Source organism: Strix uralensis, chromosome 5 (genome assembly GCF_047716275.1).
Source record: "Strix uralensis isolate ZFMK-TIS-50842 chromosome 5, bStrUra1, whole genome shotgun sequence".
NCBI lineage: Eukaryota > Metazoa > Chordata > Aves > Strigiformes > Strigidae > Strix > Strix uralensis.
The window spans coordinates 60,642,360-60,665,027 of record NC_133976.1 but is presented as its reverse complement, the minus strand read 5'-3'; the positions used below and the strand labels follow the sequence as shown (position 1 = coordinate 60,665,027).

The following is a 22,668-nucleotide window of genomic DNA, read 5'->3' as shown; positions in this document are numbered from 1 at the left end:
CATTTTTGGTTTACAGACACGGAAATAGATGATCCTTTTTATAAGTTATGGAGCTGACTTTCACAATCTAGGTCTTATGAAAATACTCATAAATTACCTTATTTGGTTAAAAGTCTCATGTTCTTAGGACACAGCAACAGAGCTGTGACATGGGACTGTGGTCACAGAGGGACAAAGAAGTGAAGGCTCATACAGATGCTATGTACAATCCTAAACACTCGAGCTAACATCACTTCTCCTGAGATAGAGCCTGACTATACTCTGCAGAGAATTACAGGAAGGGAGATTACAGCCTGAATAGGTGTTTTGCAAATAAAACACTAGAACAGGGTTAGCACTATCTTTCATTACACAAATAGGGTGATGGAAAAGGAACAAGGACACTAACAAAACTGACAGGAATAACCTTTTGAGCTGCTGCCAAGTCAAAAAGATCATCTCTGTAATGCCCACACATTGCTAAAAATCACTGCTTTCCTTGGTAACTGCAACTGCAAATCAGAGAGACATTCTTACGTGCTAACTCAGTTCATACTTTTCCCCCACTCACAGTTAAGTCTGACACTATGATTATTAGTTTAGACTCCCATAATTCCCACATCTCGGCAGCATGAAAATGTTATCTGAACCAGGGGGAGCCTCATTCACCTTCAAATCCTTCACAGATAGAAAGCAATGGATGAGAGATACCCCATTGCTTTTTAGGAAAGCAGAAGAAAAATTGAAATCTGAAATAAAGAAATAAAGGAAAGACTGAAAACTAGATTCAATTTACATAGACCAGACTATTAGTTATTTATTGAAGACAGTCTTCTTGTTATCCTTTATCAAATCCCTAAAACATAATACCTTAAAAAAGGCGTATTCATTTTGTCATTCTTTGGCTTTGCAGAAACAGGAGGTGGTAATTATAGTTTAGGTGCAAAATGAACTATTTTTTCAAAGGTTATAATCTAGAGGCAAATACTGTCTGAAGTCCAAATTTATTTATTTATTTATTTAGAAAAAATCTGCTTTGCCATTGTGGGATGTCTACCTTTTAATAAACCCACGTTTGTGAAGATTCAACAAGACATGACTGGACAGGGTGCTAGATAATCTCATCTGGGCTTCCTTTTCCACCAAAAATTGAACCAGATGGATCTTTTGAGGCCCTTTCCAACCTGGTCTGTTCTATGATTCTATTAAAAAAATGCCCCTTTTTTATTAAATACAACAGGTTCTAGATTAGAGACTTTCATAGAATTCATGTGTACTCAATACTTTTGTAAAACAAGGTCTTACTATGTCTCAAATTCAGAATTAAAATTAATACTAATGCTAGAATTAGCAACTAGTTTCAGATACAGGTTTAGGTATCAGGTAACAGGTACAGGTAACAGGAAGTTATGACCTAAATTACAATGCAAAAACAGGTCCCAGAAGGGAAAGGTCATACTAACAAGCTACCCCTTCTCTCGGTAAAAAGAAGACAGGGCTTATAGAAGCATTAAAAATATCTTTTACCATTTTATTTTAATTTTAGTATTTTTTTTACACACCCTTTCAATCATCTCTGCATTCTCTGACAAATACCAAGAGTTTGGGAAAGGAAATGAAAGACCTTTCCCCTACCTAAGCTCCAATAAAAGAAAGGCTGCTTCATCACTTGTTAGCTGTGATCTTAGCCCTGGAAAAGAAAAGGCTAATTATAATATATAAGATTCCGTGAACAGAACAGAAACATAATCTACTATCACTCACATATATTAACATGAAACAAAAATCCTCTATAAAAAGGAACATAACTTTAAATTATCCCCCCTTTTTTTTATTTAAGCATCAATTCAATTTATTTCACTGCATCATCACAAATTTCTTTAGGAAAACAATTAACCAGCTAACACAAACTGACCAAAGAAACAGAACACCCACAACCCCAACAAAAATCCAAAGCCAAAAAATCACATCATTATAGATGACTGAGCCAGCTACTCTCAAAAGATTGTTATTGCAGAATAGGTATTATGACTCACATTTCTAGCACTGATAATGCCTCTTAGGAAAATAAATAAACATCCTCCAACCTCTTTACAAGAAAAAGTTATTTTTTTCTGTATAATACATTATCTACGCTGCTTATTATGTATGTAATAAAGACACACTCTTCCTCTGTCAGACCATTTAATTACAACATAAGCTAATGAAGTCAGTATCTTCTAGTTTTTTCTTAGTTCATGATGCTTTTACAAGGAGCATAAAGGTCCTATTTTCCAGGCAAAGATTCCAATTAATAAAGGGCCAGAAAAGATAAACACAGAAAGCACGACACAGGAATTTCTTCAAGTGCAGTGCTTGTCATAAGGCAACACAGACTCGTCAGTTCACTGGATGCTCTGCACAATTAAAGTGGTATTTTCTAAACAGAGGGAGGACAGGGGAGAAGAAAAATACTGTAGTGACTCCTCAGGCTGAGATACAACAAAACAAAGCATATACCTACAGCTTTTATGATATATCTCTTCTTCTCAAGGACCAGAGAATTCAAAGGGATTATGGAACTTGTTTGTACTTTGGCAAAGGATGTTGTTGTGTCCCATCAGCCAATTAAATATGTAGAGATCTGTAATAGGACTACAAAGAATAGTTAGAACAAAGTATGAATGGAAATGTATGTTGTGAAAGCACCAAAAGAAACAGTCAAAGAAGCAGTAAGTGATGTCACGTGTTGATAGGCAACCCCAAATACTCCAGTTACCAATTGCACTTCTGTATGTAGTTTCTCAAGAGATCTAGTTTCCTAAAATAAAGGACAAAATCAAGTCATTAAGAGAAGGTGACAGGAAGATAAAGAACAGGATTAGAGCTATAAACCACCCAGACAAGGTGGAAGAAGGACAGTGAAGAAATCAGCAGTGTTGCCTACTGACTTACAGAGATGGTACAGAATGAAAAGGCTAAGATTGCAATCACTGTCAACTCCTAAAGCGTACAAAAGGTATAGTCAAAAAACACCATGTGATCACCAATAAAGAAAAAACAGCAAATATGATAAGAATGTAATAGCTGGCATTTTTTACTTTTCCTGTCACTGTGAGTAATCCTAGTCCCATCGCTTCGCCACACATCTTAGTGCTTCTGGATATGTGAGTAAGAGAGTGAAATCAGTGAAAGAATGAGTGTGAGAAAGAAAAATGCATTCTGTAAAAGCAAAATCACTCTCCCCTTCTATAGGGCTTCCACATTAAATTTTGTTGCACTTGTTGCAAGAATAATGATCACTTGTGGTCCCAGGCCAGGGCACTGAAAAAAAGTCATAGAAAGCATAGCTCACAGCAATAAGCTTAGTACTGTCCCTTGCTGCACACAAGTCAACATACTTGGGGATGCTGAATCATACGATCTCATTCACAAATGCATGCTTACTGCATAGTCTCATGTGAAAACATATGCCACATAACCAAATACTACCCCTAAGCATCTCACAGCTGGGATTTTAATAATTAGGGAAATCCATCCATAAACAGGAAAAAAGAGCTATGTGGTACTGAAGTATAAACATCCTTGTCATGCAAGTCTTTTCTTGCTGTCTTCTATAAAATGAACCACTGGGAAAGGATAAAGCAACTTAGTGTCCTAGAGCCAATAAAAGCCACCAGCTCTACTGTTATTACTGGTACTAATGCAGTAATCCATTGCCTTTTCTCATACACGGTAGTCTCTACTACTAGAGCCCTATACACGAATTCCAAACCAAGGCAAAGTCCTTTCTCCAGTGGCAACGAGCCGAGATTTGTGATTCATGCAGATCCAAGTCCTATCCCTGCTGTCGCTGTGAAATTCCATACAGTCATGGTGAACAACAGAGTGACAACCATGACACAGCCGTGGATTTGTTACCACTCAGTCCCTGGTTAATGGCAACCTGAGAAACATTTCTGCTCACCCTTCCAGTTTATAATCTCCACAGAAGGAGCCATGCTTACAAATGTAACATCACACATGCACTTGATGTTATTATTTAACTTTTTCCTGCTGTAAGCACCTACAGTAAATGGATGAATTCTCCATTGCATATAATGGAACACTAACAACTTTTAAGCAAACAGTAACGCTGGCCCCAAAGAGCTTGAAAGCTGACAGGCAAAACAAAGGGAATCAATGTTCCATATCTGAAAAGCAGTACTATGCAAAATTGTGGAAGCATTGATAAATAAAGCATGTTATTACATAAGTAGCCTTATACACTGTAAATACTTGATGCATGGCTAGTACTTTAACAGCATGCACATTAAGTATTCCTGTTTGAAGTTTTAACTCAATAAATTACAGCTCCACTACTCTGTCTCTTTAAAGGGTTTTTTTTTCCTTTGAAAAGTATTACAGTGTAGGATAAGGCGACATTTCATTAACATGCAAGTGTTGAAAATAATAATAATGAGCCAACAAAGTCACAGTTTGCAACACAGACAGACATTTTTATTAAAAAAAAGAAAAAGTTGGACAGGAAAAAAGAGCCTTAAGAGAAAAGAAGCAGACTATGTTTGCTCTAACGGGAGGTAAAGAAAGAACAAAGGAACTTCTGACCTCAGGCACAGCCAAAAATAAAAGGCGTAATGTAGCTTCTTTCCTCACACAATTGCTGACTCTGTATTCACTTATTCCCATTACATATCATTCAGATATGCAAAAGAGCTGTTAATTTCTTCAGGGGAGATTTTTGCCATGTTATTTATTAGCTAGGAAATATTTCCTGACACATGCTGAATTTTTGACAGACTTGCTCAGTTTTGACTCAGCCTTTTGATAATTACACAGCAACAGTGCCTATGAATACAAGTAATCTCTGTTTGCTTCTTATGCTGTGATTATTCCAGAGCTCTCCTGATAGCACTTACTGAGTCATTTCAAATACTATTCATTTTTTAATACTTCTACCTATTCATACTACTTGGGATTTTTAAGCCTGTTTGTTTTGTCTTTATCTCAAATAATGGTTAGATTGTTAACATCCATGAAAATGGCTGTATAGTGATTAATGGTATTGCATAAATCCTCTGTAAGCAGGAATTGTATGTGTTTCTTCAGGCATTATACCTCAACTAGCATACCTCTGTCTAACCATCAATATTCTCTGCTACTTCATTCCACAACAGAGATATACACAGTTCCTAAGGTGACATGCTTGTGAGCATCTAACTTGAGACATCCTAGTGGGAGGCCCTGCTTCCAAAAAGTAGAATTCATTATTCCATGAAAATATTAGATTCATAATGTTAAGTAGCTTTTCACAATTATCCAAAGTTCTGGTAATACCTGGCATTTTTGTGGAGTAGCAGCTTGCCTTTTCCCACTTGTGCTAAACATCGCCACTTGGTGGGTCCTTTAATCTGCTGTATTTAGTAAAGGAAACAAAAACCTTGGACATTATGCTGCACATGGGGTCTCCTTCCAGTGCCCAGAAGAACACTGCCAGAAGAGACACCGCCCAATTACTACCTAGGATTGAAGCCATTCTGCCAATTCTAGTAAGTTGACATGGGCCCTCCATTTTTACAGGAAGACATGTACTAGACAGGCTGCTCACCACACAACCTAACACAACAGTCTGACATGGTGAAGCCAAAAACATTTCAGATGTTTGTTCCTAAGGACTCAAAATAGGGACTTTAGTCCAAATCTGAAGTTGCATGAACATGAGGCTTCCTGAGATAAATGTGCCTCATATGCAATGGTTTAAAAGCTAATCTGATTATGTATGTATTCTTCTGTATGTATCTCAAACATGAACTCCAAACTCTAACACATGCCTTAATTCATTACCTAGCATAGCACCCAGTTAACCTCTAGCAAAACGTTATGGTATGTAAGGTAACTGATGAAGTTCATGGCTCTAGATCTGGCTTAGTTAAACTCACGTGCCTGACAGGATAAAAACAAGCGCAAGAAAATTAGAGCTACGTGCAAAGCAAACACTTGCATTGTTGATGACAGAAGATGCTTGGCACCTATAACATGCTATGCCACTAAACCTGATCTATGATCATGAAACATTAAGCTTAAGACCTATCCTTGATCACTTTGAGTCTGTACATTGCATATCTTCTTTGACCTCTGTTTATTTTCTTCTGCATCAAAATTTAATTTGTTGGAGAACACTATGCACAGAGGTATTAAAACATAACAGAAGAGTCCAAATTTCTTTTCAGAGTATCACTGAGAAATCAGCATGCAAACTTCAAGGAAAATTAAGTACTCTAGCAAACAGTTAGGTAATTTAAAGGTTAAAAATTACTGAAAAATCTGTAACTACCTGGTCATTTGCTTGAGAACAACCTTATATGCAAACTTTTTTTCTTCCTTTTTGACATAATCAAATGTTTTTAGAGTCTCCTAGCTCCTGTGGTGCAGTGGAAGGAAACACAGGTGAGAGCGCAGTAAGGGAAAATGGAGAAGGAACTGAAGAGGAGTACGGTACTGAAAGGGGCTTGATAGATGCTCTAGCCCTTTGCCAGCACTCTCACTTAGGTACAGAGACTAAGGGGTAAGGACACCCTAGGCATGACATAAGCACTGCAGCTAGCTAGAGCATTGACAGAGTGGTCTTTCAAACAGTCAGTCTTCTATGATCTCCCAGCAAATAAGAGATAGTTATCAAAGGCAGTTCAGCTCTCTGGGAATGGAGACACTGACAGACCAAATCCATAATGATCCCATTCTAGCTGCCTTCATTGCGATAGGCATAGTTGCACTGCACAGTGGAAGAATACACTGGAACAGACCAGCATATTTGTTACTCTTATACAGTGAGTTAAAGGATTAACTATTCTTCATATCAGTGGTGAAATCTTCGGCAAGTGGCACAGAGTGGACTTCTTTAATGTTATAGAAATTATACAACAGTATCTCCCAGGGTTTAGTGTTGGTAAGCTTTGATGAGTTTAGGAGTTTAGTGTGTTTGCATGCAATCCATCCACATGTAGCTCCTGCATTTCTTATTCAACCTTCAGTTCTGTCTAGCTTAAGCAAAGGAAGAAACTACATGCTGTCTCACAGTGCTCGTGGTGATGTTCAGCATTTGTATGATGCTGATGCAAGACGGTCATATAGTAATCTCAAAGGGCAGACTTAAAATTGTGTTGCAGTGGTGGCAAAAGTCTTAATATTAAATTCTGAAAATTCAGAAAATTCACATCTAATACTATCTATTGCAGCTATACATTATGGGGTTAACTTGCAAGATCCATATTTTTAGAAAGTTGGGTGCATCATTCTTATCATGGACATTAAAACAGCCCCAGCTAGTATCACAGAATTCCAGACAGTTATTTTTAATTTATTCCAAATTCTTTTTTAAGTGGTGGGAAGAGAAATGGGTAATACCAGCAGTTGTTTCAACTTGCAGTACCATGCCTCCCATTATGCCAGCTGCTGTGGGATCAGCAGCCAGCTTTCTGCATGGAGCAGAAGACACCTGCCATCCGTCTTCTCCTTCTCTGCACAAGCTCTCAGTGCTAAGAAGATGGTGCATTCTGTTGCTGGAAGCTTCTGGGAGAAACTGTCTGCTGCTTTGTGTGGGATAGCAGACAGTACAACCATCGTGGCGATCCCAAAACATAGATACCACTTCCATGACTACCGAAGTCAAATTACTGTGATTAAAAAAAGGCTGGTAACTGCATACAAATATTTTTAGCTCAAATTTTTGGCTCATTTCCAGCTCAGTTCAGTAACTGCTGGAAGGCCATACTTCCAACAGCTGTTGAGATGATTTTTTTTTTCTCTTTTCTTTTTAACAAAGCTTTCAAATAGTGTAACTACCTCACACAAGCATTTTGACTATGGTATATTCTAGGCAGCATCTTCCACTAATAAAAATCAGTGACTGCAGCTACACTAGTGTATGTCAGAAGAACTTCTTGTCCATCTTTACTGCATGTTTCCTGTGCTTTATCCCTTCGCCCTTGTAAGTAGCAGCAATAAACGTTGTAGCCATAACTCTCCTTGACAGCACTGTGTTTAAGGTTGCACCCTTTCAAAATGTGTCTTGGAGAGATGTACTTCCAGCATGGATGGAGCTGTCCTTCTTAGTCAAGGGAATAGAAAAGCATTTGAAACATAAACCGCTCTGAGCACAGGAAAACTCTGCTTCTGTATTCCATGATGAGACAAGGAAGCATGAACCATAAAGTGCAAACTATGGGGCATGTTGCGTGGCATCATGGGTGTGCGCTGAATGGGGATGATATCACAACATGCAAGAACACAGGCAGTGTAGCAGTGGAGATGTTTGCCTTAGGGAAATACCACACCATTTTCATAAATGATGCATCTTCTATATGAGGTCCATAATCTTCCATTTTCAAATTGATCCAATCTGTCTCCTGTGCCAGTTTCTACCAACTACTGTTCAAACATTCAGTGGAAAAAGCAACTACCTCACAAACATTGTCAACGCAGTTCGGAGTGTTGGCCTTGAACCTGTAAATAAAACTGTGCATGTGTTTTCTTCATCTCCTACCTAAAATGAAAGACTCAGTATTACCTATTGTCAATGCAGCCCTTTTCATCAGCTGTGAAAGAAAGGGAGAGCAGAACTCCCCATGAATCATCAAAACAAGCCTGAAAATACACTAGATCTGGCTCTACACAGCTATACTTTCCAGCAATGCAACTACAGATTGAGACCAATCCTTGAGAAAATGTTTTCTTACCATTGAGGCAATGCCACTGCAACGCCAAAGCTGAAGAGGAAAAAAAAAAAAAAAGGGGGGGGGGGGGGGAGGAGGGGGAAGAAAAGAACAGTCAGGAAAAAATATTGCTAAACTCAAATCATGTTGTGGTTTACCCCAAAACCATGTTTGACATTTTATAATGTTTTTACAGCCATGTTGTAATACTGCTTGAAATTTGTTTTGTTTTGTTGGTTTTTTTCATGTGAATTGCAAACCTCAGTAAAAAACTAGACCATTTTTTTCTCCACTGCTAACAAGGCTGTCAATTCTAGAACAGGAGTTAGAAAAAGGTACACCCACCGCGACATCTCTAATGTTAGGTAGAAGGATGATGAGGTGGGTCCTTCCTTCAGAATCCTGGAACCACAGCGGGTACCAGAATTTGTTTTTCTTCATTTTCTACAATGTCTTATCCATTGTGATACTAAGAAACAACTTCTTTCAGAATAAAACTACAATGAAGCGGCAGTCCAAATACCAGGACAAATCCACAGCTTTGATCCGCTGAAACTAAGAGAGACAAACTGCCAGTGCCTTGACCACATTATCAACATATATATGATCCACCTAGAATTTATGAGATGTGTTTGTTTCAGTCTTCAAGAAAGTAGAAAGAAGTATCATGCACTCTCCAATATCAAATTGATTTACTGAATTGAAATCATGTGTCATAACTATCGATATGTGGCCACAAGAATGGCCAAGACTCTACGTACATAAGTAATCGCTGCAGTCAGTTCCCTGTCTAAAGACCAGATCAACTGGGATATAAACAATCAGCAATTATTTAGTAAAAATATTTATATGGGTATTCAGTCTGCAAAGATTGAAAACCACAGCCTGCTTGGCACAGGTTTCCATAAGGTCCCAAAACCATGATGTTAGTAAGGCACAACTGCCAGAAGTGGGAAAACAGAAGCCCTCTCAGAGAAAAAGATAATTTGTCAGGTTTTCTTTTAAGGAATTTTTTTTCCAGACAGAAAACATGGATTGATACCGATAAAATTATCTGCAAGACAGGAAATTCATTCAGGACTGTGACTTACCTGGTTACAGTTATTTCTACAAAACCTTCTAAAAATAAATATATATGCATATAATATATACATGGAAATATATTAACCTTAATTTACTTTTAATACATGTATTTTTGTCCACAAGAGAACAGTTCCTTCTCACACCCCAATGCCAGGACACTCCTACACCTTATCTTTGAGAATGTTGGGGGGAAACGACACCATCCTCCTTTGAAAGGATAACATCTAGAACAGGCGAGGAAAAAAAGACCAACTTCCCTCACTCAAATGATATCATTCCACTGCTAACAGAAGTACTAAAACAGCCATCTTCATCTCACTCCTGTGCTTGTTCTTTCTGAACCTTGTCCTAATTAAAGATAGCTTTAATTTTAACCTGTTCTACACCACAGTCAGATTTGGGGCATGCAAATACAAAGACAGAATTGACATACAGTGGCTTTAGCCTAATCAAGAGATACCTGGTGCTGCAGGTTAGAGCAACACTCCCTGAAAATCCCAGAGCTTCTCTTGTAGCAGCAAGATGCACAGCTGAAAGAGCAGCAGCTGCCCCAGAGTTATTTTGGGGGTTAACAGAGATTGTTTACCATATGTGGAGACCAGATAAATGACCATCCAACTGCCCTTTCAGTCACCGGGTTTCAAACCTGTCAGTATTACTATGCTTCCTACAAACAGCTCATCACAGCAATTATCAGTTGCTACCACAGTAGCTTGAATATTGGTAAGTCAAAAAGCCCTATTAAAGTAAGGTTCAGCAAAGCTAATGCATGCATAAAAAGCAGCTGGACTCCTTTGAGATGCTGCTGTACTTGAAAGATGCTATACTGAAAGGCTTAGAAGAATGTCTGTGTAGTCACTCTCTTCCCTCCAAACCTATGTCCAGTCCTCTGCACTTGTGGAACAAATATTAAGGCTTAAGTGGAGAATGAAAGGCCTGCATAACTTAGCTCCCAGTCCTTCTCTCCGTGTATTTCAAACAATGGAATTACATATAAAGGGGGTAAAATCCTCTAAAGTCAATAGTAGAATTCCCAGTATAGGAGCTGGGAGGATGAAATCCATGTTCTTATTGCCTTTGGTTTTTTTTAATAAAAAAAGGGAATCAAGTAAGCTATTTGCATTTATCTCATCATTACTGAACTATGTTCACGTGCCAATAAAGTCTTAAGTTGCTGGGAAGTCCGATAATATTATTTACATCTAATCAAGGTTGAACAATCAATGCTTACTTAAAAATCTCATGTTTCACAGCAAAAGTACTCAACATTTTGAAAAACAAGCAAAAAACTAAAAAATCATACTGTTTTGCAACAAAATTGATATACAGCTATTGATATACAATTGATATACAACTGAGAACAGCTCTTTGTTGACAATTTCTGAGGCAAAATAATTTCATATCCACTGGATCTCCTCATTATGTTTCTAGTCTATCAGTAGGTAAGAATTTTAACCAGTTTAAGAGCACAAAAGAATAAGCATCAATATTAACAAGGGGAAAAATACTTTGTATACACAGTCACACATATATAATTTTTTTATTAATCACTCTCACTTTACAACGTGAGTATGAGCTTGCCTCTGGCATCAGACTATATATGGTGTGTATTTTAAAATATTCATTCCAAATGGGTGTCATGATTAAAAAGTCTGGTTGCATAAACAACTAGGCCCCTGTGTAATCCAAAGGGTTTAAAAGCTCAACACACATTCCAGTCCACAAAGAAAATAAAAGATGAACTAGCACAAATGAAGACAATTCTAGCTATTCATAAAAACGGTAAAGAATTTAAAGTAATTCTTAGGAAAAAAAAAAAAAATTGTGTTGGAGTAAGGTTCAACAAACAAACAGACAAAAATACTTCCAGAACACAAAACGGAAAACAAAACTAGAATAACACTCTTAGAAAAGTATTACAATGTTCTCATCCTTCTTCAAAAACACATACCAGGAGCAAAATACACACTGCTACCTTGTTAAAACTGAACTTGACCTGTGTTTTTAATTAGTTTTCCTAAAGAAACAAAGCTTGTGTAATTACTCTTTGTTGTCCCTAATAACTTCTGTATCTATTGGGCAACTTCCACCAAATTTGAAAGAACGTATCCTTCATTCATTCTCATATCATACAAAATCAAGAACTATCAAGAGGGAGGAACATCTTACCCACATCCTTACAGTGGAGTCTTGCCTCCTTCTGAAACCATCTGTTGAAAGGATTCAGTCAGCCATTTATATTTTAATTTTTGGACCATCTACCCTATGATTTTAACAAAAATCATACTAGGAAAGGTTTTGCACTGTATCTCTGTAATTTGCACACACTTCTCACGGTACACAGATTAAATAACACTGTGAAGCAGATAGTGAAAAACACAAAACAAAATGTGCATATCGCTAATACACATTTTGTACAAATTTTTGCATACAGTGCACAAAAACTACAGTGACTTTTCGAATTTTAGACATCTGCAATCTTATAAAAATTCATTTGAGGCTTTGTAAACCCATTCATTGGAGAATTGCTATCCAAAACAAGGGCCAAAGAATCAGCTAAGTGCGATGTGAGAAGCTGGATGCACTGCACTGACAGAGTAAAGGTTATCCAAGCAACCTTCATTGTATTTGCCCAGCTTCCCAAAACATATGAAGAAAGGGTTTGTTTGTTTTGTCCTTATGTGAAAATCTTCCATTTCCACCTTAATATTTCTTAAGACAACATATAAAAGTGAGATCTCCAGAAATGCCCAGTACCAGCCTAGCTTTCCTCTCACTGAAAAGGATGACTGTTTTCCTACTGACTTAAAGGGAAACAGAACAATAATAAGCACTCTTAAAAACTATTGTTCTGAAAACAGCATTTTGCTCACAGTTTTATTCCAAAAGTGGTATTTGATTTCCAATTTTAATTTTCAAGTTGAAGTCTCCCATTAGCAACATGAAGTAAATACATAGTTCAGTGATTATTTTAAGCATTCCTATGGAGAAAAACACCCTTACCATTTAATTGTCCTTCTCCCTAGAATCATTGATTCAGAGCTGTCTATTAAATCAAATGGAAAGTATGAAAAAGCCTGTCAGATCCGCAGTGCAATGCATGTATATACATACTTACATATTGTTTCATTTAACACCTTTATAAAAAACAAAGCTTTCCAAAGAAAAAGTGGCCTGAGCCAAAGTCTATGTCTTTTCTCAATGTATCCACAAAATCATGTAAGAAAAATCGTAAGTCTCAATTTTAACCAATGCTTCTGTTTTAGAGCTATCCACATTCAAGACCGATTGTCTTGCCTGCTTCTTAAAAGCAACTGAATTTTTGAAGATTAATTTTCTGCAACAGCTGTTCTGTACTTACCTAAGACTATAAAACATGGATTCCTTCCCCCTGAAACATACACATTGCCTCAAAAATGAAGCATCAATTCCTCTGCTTACTCCCAATCCCATCTCATCTACCCCCCACAACTGCTACTCATTACATTTTCAAAGCAATGTCATCCCCCATACAGATAGGAAACCTCAGGCAGAGATCATTTAGGATCATCAGTGAATCTAAACCAGAGGTGGGATCAGATTTAGGAGGAAAACAAGAACCATGTCCTACAAATCATGTCCTACAAATAGGTGTACTAAACCACACCTATTTTCTTTACAGTCAAAAAGACAGTCATTAGTTAGTCACATGAATCCTATAGGCAAGCATAAAAGACTACCAGGAACTCTCCTGTTTGTTCAACTGTTTCACATCCAGTTCCCACCCAGTCAAAAGGACGAGGCCTACATTTATTCACATTCTCTCTCTCTCCCCTTTCCTGCTTTCCTGATTCTGGCCACAACCAGCACTTGAAAAAAAAAAAAAAAAGAAATTATTCAAGTTGTCCAAATCAGTAAAAAGCCCTTGATAATTTCAGTAAGTTCAAAACAGGCAGGAAAGGAAGGATTTAGTTGCTGTTATAACTGGTTTCTACTAATATGGGAAATATTTTTGACCTACATAACCTACAAAAATCAAGTAACCAAAATTTATCTTAAATGTTTTCATTTCCAAATAATCCAGAATTTCAAAAATAGGAACCTTTTAAATAGCATCCCATTATTTGGGTGCATAATGCAAATTAAAGTCTTATTTGTGTATTAGCACCTCCAACACCATCCATCGATCCACCTACTGAATCACAGAATTATGCAGAGATGATACAGAGAAACATACACACTTCATATTCTGTCTATACACAGTTTGCACTCATATTAAATAAAATATACACACCTGTTTAAGTCTACCACCCTTATGTCAATAAATGGCTTAAATATTTTAAAATATACACACTATACATAGTATAGTTTTTGGAGCAGAAAATGTAATCCCAGAAGACATTAGGTATTCCATATATCATAAGCACTTTTAAGAGAACATCAACAGCTTGTCCACTTTGGGGGAAAAAAGAAAGCAAGTCTCCTGAGCCCAATTATCTCAAAATTTGTCCTCTTTCATTCAATTTTATCATTCAACTAGCTTAGAGAAAGAAGGATCTGTCGGTTGAGATTCTGTTGACCAGAATGCTAAGACAATACCTGATTCTTATCTTAGTTTTCACCAAATGCAGAGTAGATCCAGTGGTATCAGTCAGATCAGTGTTAAATAGTAACAATGTAAGTAAGAAAAGATTCAGATAATATTTAATTCAGACTCCAGAAAAAGTAAGTCCTTTATAAGTCCCCAGAATCTTTCTCATTTTTTTTTCCCTAATTGTCTAGGAATACCTACAAGTTTGTCAGTCCTTTACTCCTCTTGCCTGAAATAAGATTCAAAGAAGCTGGATACCTGAGCGTATCCAAAGAAATGCTTTTTGCCTGCAAATATCTAGCACAGACAAAAGGACAGCTCCACTTTTATGTGGATTGAGACGGAGAGACATAATCAGAACTTGTCTGTCCTGCAACACACAGCTTTCTGCATCACCTTTTCTCCTCACAAGACTTTTCAGAGCTGTATTTTTAAAATTATTTGTGATGGAAAAAACATAGAGGCTTTCACTTCTTCTATTAGGTATGATTGAGACCTGAAGTGGCTGCAGATTTGTTTCCTCTGAAGGTCTTTAGCTTCATTTCTTGCAAAAACTAATGTTTGTCTCAAGGTATTTCCCATTCATAACTTCTGGCAAATTTCATCTAAATTTTACAGAGCATCAGCAGCTTCAATAGATTAAATTCTTGCTAGTTTTGTGGAAATCAGCAACTAACAAAGCATAGGAAGAGAAACAAAGTGAGAGTTCCCAGTGAAGGAAGGTAATTACACCTCAATCTTTATCCAACACTTTAGCATGTGAATGGGTTTGCACTAGCCACCCTGTCTGTTGTTAATTCTCCAGCCAAGTAAGTAGGTGATATTAGAGGGATCGAGAATGTTTTGTAGAGAGGTAAATTAGGATAACAGGATACATTTCAATAGAAAATCAGTCCTCATTAGTTCAGCTGTTTATGAAACAACCTGTTTTACATTTTAAATTCCATGCTCAGTGTGCTATTGAGTGCTGTGGTTAGCAGAACAAATAGCGTTTTGACATTAGAAGAGATTGAAAACTGAACCATTGAAGAAGAGGGAGAAATTTAGTCAGAACTATGACAACTCTTTACTGATATAAAACCCAGAAGATCTGTAAAAGAGGTATCAGACAGCAGTCTGAAAAGCAACTAGTTGAGGGGTGTCATTATGAAAGTGGAGATCTGAGCTTCCTCACCGTCCTGAATGAATGCCAAATCAGACTGTCAGGAAGAAGGGATTCAAGAACTCTTTCAGTTCTTTTACAAGTTCAGGGTTTAAAACAGATTCCCTCATACCTTCTCAGAAGACGAAATCTTCTTCAAAGATGAACTTAATCACATCAAATTAAATAACCCAACTATCCAGCTAAGGCCCTAAACATCTGGTTCTTTACATCTCTAGCCAACTAACATCGTAACTTTGTAACTTTAATTTTTCCTGTTACCAGGTCAAATGGGAAAAAAGGTAAGAAACCTCATATTCTCTAAGAGCCGCAATGCTTGTCCATTCTAGGAAAACATGCAACCTTACCAGGGAGTTCCCTAAGGTAGAAGTTTTCACAGCAGACATGAAAAACATGATCTTGAATCTTAGAATAATTTGTTCATTTGATGATAAGGATCAAATATTTAAATGTCTCATAGTCGAAGAAAGTATTTTGGGCAACATGATTTAGACCTCAAGGATGGTATACTATATTTCCTTTCATGTACACAGCTTTTCCCAGTGCTTTGCCTATTCTCTTCACAATACACTTACAAAGAGCAGCATACCACTCCTCTGCCTCTATTTCAATAACCAGACTAGCCAAAGCAGTACCTCCCCTCTGCTTATTTTCCAAATTACATTCGCCTTTTCTAAACAGGTTATTTAGAGTTCTGGATGTATAGCACTGCAGGTAGTATTGCTCTACAGAAATATATTGGGTTTGGTATTTCCCTATTTTGCAAAAATACCTTTCCTGATCCTTTTTAAGATCACATCTGCTCTCCTTTAGGATTACATCATAGTCACAGTTCTTAAACATCTTGCAGTTGACAGTCATGCCCCATTACTTCTGCACCTCAGTCATTTTCAATCAATAGCATTTCCAACATATAAGAGAGCATTACAATTGCATGTTATGGGTGTGATCTTTCACTTCATACTATGCATCTTACTTTTCCATCCAGTGCTCCTGTCCACTATTTCAGTGCTCCACACCATCAGCAACTTTCAGCTTTCTTAGTTTTCACGCCAACTTCTACAACAAGAAAGCATTAAAATATTTTCAAATCTGATCTTTGAGGTACTCCAGCATTCTTCTCCCTCCTATCTAACACTCTCTTCAGCATTACTTTCTGATTCATTGCAGCTATTTCTCTTGCCCACATTTCATTCCTTATCCTAAACTTCATTTTGTTTTATCTTGACTAGTGTTACCCTATGCAACAGTACATCAAACGTTTTACTGAAATCTGGATAAATAAGGACTCCCAACCCTCTCTAATAAATTAGTTGTAATGTTAGATAGCAGGTTAGAGTACTACAACTTCTCTCTGATAAACTCATAATGCATTTCATCTCATTTGCTGTTCATTTCCATGCCTGTAAGCATCCCCTCCCTCACAATATGTTCTAAACTAACGCACTGAGATCAAACTACAAGTTTGTAGTCTGGCAGATGTCTCTGCCCCCTTTTTAAAAAAGAGACACCACAGATACCCTTTTCCAGCCATACAAAACAACCTCTTATTTGACAAATTCTCAAAAAATCCTACCCAGTGGATTTACAATTTCATGTGCTGGTTACTTCAACATTCTGAGGTAGGGACTATCAGGTCTGTTCAGTTTCAACACATTAAATTCTGTGCGGTTTGCTTCCACCTCAGAAATGATAATTTTCATATCTATATATACACTCCTTCCCAAGAGCTATCCTGCCTTCCCCTACGCGCCCTACATTATCATCCTTACTGAAAACAGCAGCAGAGCATTCATTTAGCTTTCAGGACAGATGCAGATTACCTTTAATCACCACCCAATCATTTCTGTATGGTGTTTTCAGTTTTCCTTTCTCATCCTCTCATTACATTTAGAGTTACAAAGCTGTTTACTATGTGTTTTGACTTTCTTTAAAAAGAGATCTACTCTTCTGGATTGTTGACAAACTTGAGCGCTGAATGTGTGTTGAAGGATATTCTATAAATAGGAACAATCTCATTCACCAGTGGGAATTACTGAATTAATCCCAAAAAAAGAGAAGAAAGTTTAAGAACTTGTGAAACTGGCACACCCTTCAACCTGAAAAGAAAACTGGGCTATGGAGATCCAGCAAAAATATGTATAAAGAAGTAACAGAGGAGGTCCAGCTGTGAAGCTTTTAAATCCACTGTGTTTTTTCATACATAAAGCTGTATCTTCACATCACTGGCTTTTAACAGCTTCTGTTCATTCTTTCATGGCAGTGAATATATGAGGAAAATACTAACATGTGAACTTGAATGTTTCAGAAAGCAGTTGTATTGCTGCAAGGTACAACTAAATAGATTAATTCTCAACTGTGACATATGCACAGGCAACCAAGAGGCAAGTAGTTAACTTGTACCAACTGCTGAGAAACAACCAGTATATATGTTTGTTCCTATGCTAAAATGCAGTAGGTATGAGGTACTTCACCCCTCAGTTGAAAGAGCAGTAAGCTACCAGAGAGATACCCTGTTACGGAGTCAGGGTTACTGCACGGACAATCAACACTGGCAGCTGGCATATGGTATCTTACTATCCGTATTAACCTGCTTAAGTATCAGAATCCTCTAAATCTACAAAGAAGTTATTTCCCCCCATCCAACCATTTTGGTAGCCCTCCACTGGACACATGCAAGTATGTCCTTCTTGTGCTGGGGAGCCCAAAACTGGGCACAGTACTGTACATTCAGTCTCACAAACACTGAATAGAGGGGAATAATCATGTACCTCACCCTGCTGGCTGCCCTCTTGCTAATACATCCCAGTATGTAATTGGCCTTCTCTGCTTCAAAGGCAAACTGTTGACTGATAATTCAATTTGTCATCAAGAAGGGCCCCCAAGTCTTTTTCTGCAAAGCTACTTTCTACCCAGTCTGCCCCCAGCCTGTACTTACTGCATGGATTAATTCCATCCCAGGCACAGGACTCTGTATCTGCCTTTCATTCTTCCCTTCTTGACTTCTTTCTTGTTTTGAGTTCTTTCTTATTTCCCACTCCGCATCCAGACTGTGAGCCACAGGTAAAGAGAGAATGAGGAGTGACCTTCTCCTCCTTTCCCAGTTTTGTAATCAAGGAATTCTTAGTCATAACATGTCTATTCTATACAAAATATGCATACAGCAAAACATAACTTCCTTCAAACTCTTCAGCTATCAGCACACTGCTCTATAGACTGCTTTTACCAATCTTACTTTCCCTTTCAGAAATGCTCAGGTTTCATTGCAAGATCTTGAAATGACGTTCAGAGAGAAAGAAAAAAAGAACACCCTCTGTCCATCTACTAACAGTTTTCTTGGCATTGTGTCTTAGCCATCCCTATTTTTTTATTTTCCCATTATCTCCACAATGACGAATAGTAATTTGGTCTATTATCAGGAAGTGGACATAAATTTGGTCCCTTATCTCAGAATGCAATTCCAGATTTCTACTAGTGCTGAAATTTGATCCTCCTTTCTGTTTTAAAATCAGCTACATTACCTTGATTTCATAGCTAATGGGGGTGGGAGGTGCCCTATTTCTGAACATGTGCTATTTACAGAACAGTCTCATGTCAGTGCTAAAACACAGGAGGGAGTGAGTCATCTGTATCCTGTACATGAAAAAATAAAATGATTGCTTCAGTACTTATAAACCCCTTGACCAGCTCTTCTATTCTAGCAACATACCAAGAGCAACACTGCTATGCATCACTTGGGTAAGGAGCGAACATGAATTTTCACCCTACCAGGCATGCCATATGTAGAGCATTAACTTAAACTGGGGCAAAGAAGATTTACATAATAGCTTTATACACTAATCGTATAGTCTTTGGACCTCTACAGTTGGCAAACAAAAAAAATGGTGCCCTATTTATCAGGATAATTACTCAGGGGATCCCATAACACCAGAGAAAACCTATATAATAGCAGTATAACTTTTTTCTCCATTCTCAAAATATCTTTCAGAGTCTAGAAAGTAACATTATGGAAAATTCTTATGTCTTTCACACTGTCATCCAAATACCCTGTAACAGACACCCCAGGGAACATGCGGACTAATTTGAAGCAGTTCAGAGAAGGTAACTGCAAAGAATGGATGCACTGTCTACAGGCTTAAGTTTGCTTGTTTAAGATTACTTGTTTGGGGAGGAGAAGTACTGTCAGTGAGGAATACAGCAGTGTTAATATAACCCAAATTTAGTGAACCAGGTCAAAAACAGTACAAAATCCCCAGTAAATACTCATCAAAATTATTCTAAGAACAATGCTGTAATCACCAAGACTTAAAGATTATTTATCTTTAAATTGATTTGCAGATTACTCAAAATGAGGAAACTGCAGCATTGGCTGAAGAAAACAGCCTGCAGTATGCTAATCGCACTCAGCTTTGCCAAGCCACCTCTGTCCTGATCTGCAATAACTCTTCATTTCAGTTACAGATCTCCCTTGAAATGAAGGCTTCAGTTATGCCAGACAGCATAGCAGATTAGGGTTGAGAAAAGAGGTCCAACAGGATGAAAACATGTAACTCTTTCACTTGGAGCCTTCTCTTGGGAGTCAAATATTACTGTATTGATCCCTTCCCAAAGACAGTTATAGCATTAAAGGCAAAAGCTAAAATTTAACAGGATCTTATTACTATTTACTAAACACAATCAACTCATATGACATTTGACAAACCACTGAAAGAGATGACCTCTGTCCAAGCAAACTTAAAGTATGAAATGAGAGATATGAATTAGGTATTCAGCACAGTACATGCAGTGAAACTGATAGATTTTAGTTTAATATATGAAACATTATTCTTTTGTTTCATGCACACAGTGGTTGCAGAGGATGTATGTTTTAAGTAGGAATTCAGTCAAGAAAAACAAGTTACTGTTTGCAAATACGTACAAAGTAAGAACAGCTTTCTGATGCATTAGGAGAGAAATAAGGGTCAGCATGAAAAAAGAGGATAATAAGCAAGAAGAACCTACAGTAAGGCTGCAATGCAGGGAGGAAGAGAACAAGGAAGGCTAAAAGTACAGGCAAAGACTATCACCAGCACCCTGGCATACTGCTGTCAAATGTCTTGATGACTGTTGAGTAGCTCTGAGCATGGAGGATAATTAAGGCACTTCAGCACACGAACAGTTGTTCTTTTTTACCTCAGTGGGACTATTCATGGACTTAGAGTTAAGCATAAAATAAAGGATATATGCATGAGGTAGAAACCAATCAGAAGACATCACAAGTAGTTTTTCAATGGAGACAACATATCCCCCCACTGGTATCCATCCGAAGACAAAGTAGGAAGCTGTTCAGAAGTCCTGCAGGAACTTTCTCCTGCGTAAAGCCAGATGGTTATTCTTTATTCAGATAAAGACTTTCCTTCCCTTTTCTCCATAACTATTGCTTTCAAATTAGATTAGTGCAAGCCACACCTTACAGAATCATAACTTAAATATGCATCATCCAATTTCTGTAGCTATACCTCCAGATCACAACTATGAGACTCTTATGCCCCAGTTATGAGCTGTATCAGTGGGAAAGCTGTGACTGCAACACCCAAGGTGTGGATAGCAAGAGGTATGCCACCGTTTAATTCCTATCACTTCTTATACTTCAGTATTGCTGTTGTGGCAGGTCTTGCTCCAAGCAGCTGTCCACATACAGAGTCATTTGGCTTTCAAGCCTCAAAGAGTCACTGTCCATCTTCTCTGAGGAAAAGGTGGGAGGATGAACAGAAGCATGACACAGTCAAGTCTGGCCCATGAGCTGCCATTTGGATGTAAGTCACATAAAACAGACGAGACAGAAATTCTACCACTGACCATATGTAGCATATTTTTCCTACCTGCCTGCTGATGTTAGAAAACAAAGTTCTAGACAACCAAGCCTCTGCTTTTTCTAAAAAGCACTTAACCACACAACACAGGTTGCATATGCAGGATGTTCACCCTGAGAGGATTTTCTTTCCCACTCTTTGGGATCTTCTTTCCTGTTTTTCCAGATCTCACTGTCTGGTATGCTGGAACTATTGTTCTAAAATTCTTGGTGTACAACCCACAGAGCAGACACTTTTTGAGCTAGTTTGTGCAACAATAATGCTCTTCAAGAAGGTTAAACTGGCCTCAAATCCAATACCTTGACAATCCTGAGTTGCAGGGGGCTACTGACTGGATTTGGGTGGCTTTATGGAATAAAAGAAAAAAAGATATTCAATCCCAAATGGATATGTCTGAAACATTCTGTATTTATTCTTTAGTTAGAAATTCATGATATTTTTCATGCAAACTATCCAGATGACGAAGTGCTACTTACTAGAAGACACAGAAGTGAAGTCCTTCAAAGTACAGAAACAGAAAGTAAAGCTTAGTGAAAGCCTATGGAACATGTGAAAACTTATATTCCCTTTTTTCATTATTTTATTATACCCCTTCTTTCCAACTTTGGTTATATATACGGACCTCAACAAGCACTAACTTCATAACAATGTCTGCCATCTCTCTGTTATCCACAGAGAAAGGATGAAAATATATTGTACTTTCTACTCCGCTTTTTTACTGTGGAAAGAAGCATGTTTTTATTGACTCATATAGCATCATAGAACAGACCAGGTTGGAAGGTACCTTGAAAGATCATCAGGTCCAAACGTTCACGGGAAAGGGAGCCTAGATGAGATTACCTAGAACCCTGTCCAGTCACAACACAGAACTAAAAGTCACATTTTAAGAACATTCTAAGAACTGTCACCCAGTAAGAACCAACGAAGAACAAAATATGTTTCCCTAAAAATGTATCACTAAATGAAAACAGGGAGCAATATTTTAAATGTTCTCCTTCCCTCATTATCTTATGCATTACTGATAATGCTGTAATGGATTCAATAGTATTTACAAACCAAATGATTAGAGACTTTATAAACTAGTACAGCATAAACTTAAATATCACCTGTCACCAAAACGGGATAAAAGAACTTATCGACACCAATGTGATGTAGATAAGCAGACACTCCTGTATTAACGGCCGGGTGCGCAGGGGAGTTGTCTCACCAACAATGCACACCTAACTCGTGTAACATGCTGATTATAAAGGATACAGTAATACATATTAATCAAGTTCTCATACATAACCATGATAATTCCCATAACTCATTTTCTTATTCCCACCCCTTTCC

At 37.6% G+C, this 22,668-nt stretch overlaps 1 protein-coding gene across 4 annotated transcripts in view; it reads right to left on the bottom strand.

Moving 5' to 3' along the window:
* Nucleotides 1-22,668, bottom strand: part of LARGE1 (LARGE xylosyl- and glucuronyltransferase 1) — a 354,353-nt gene that overhangs the window by 283,098 nt on the left and 48,587 nt on the right. Inside the window, exon 1 of one of the 4 annotated variants that reach the window (XM_074871309.1) lies at nt 16,461-16,544. The exons of the other annotated variants lie outside the window; for them this stretch is intronic. The gene's annotated coding sequence lies outside the window, so the exon portion shown is untranslated. Of the gene's footprint in view, nt 1-16,460; nt 16,545-22,668 lie in introns of those variants that run through there. 4 annotated transcript variants of the gene reach the window in all.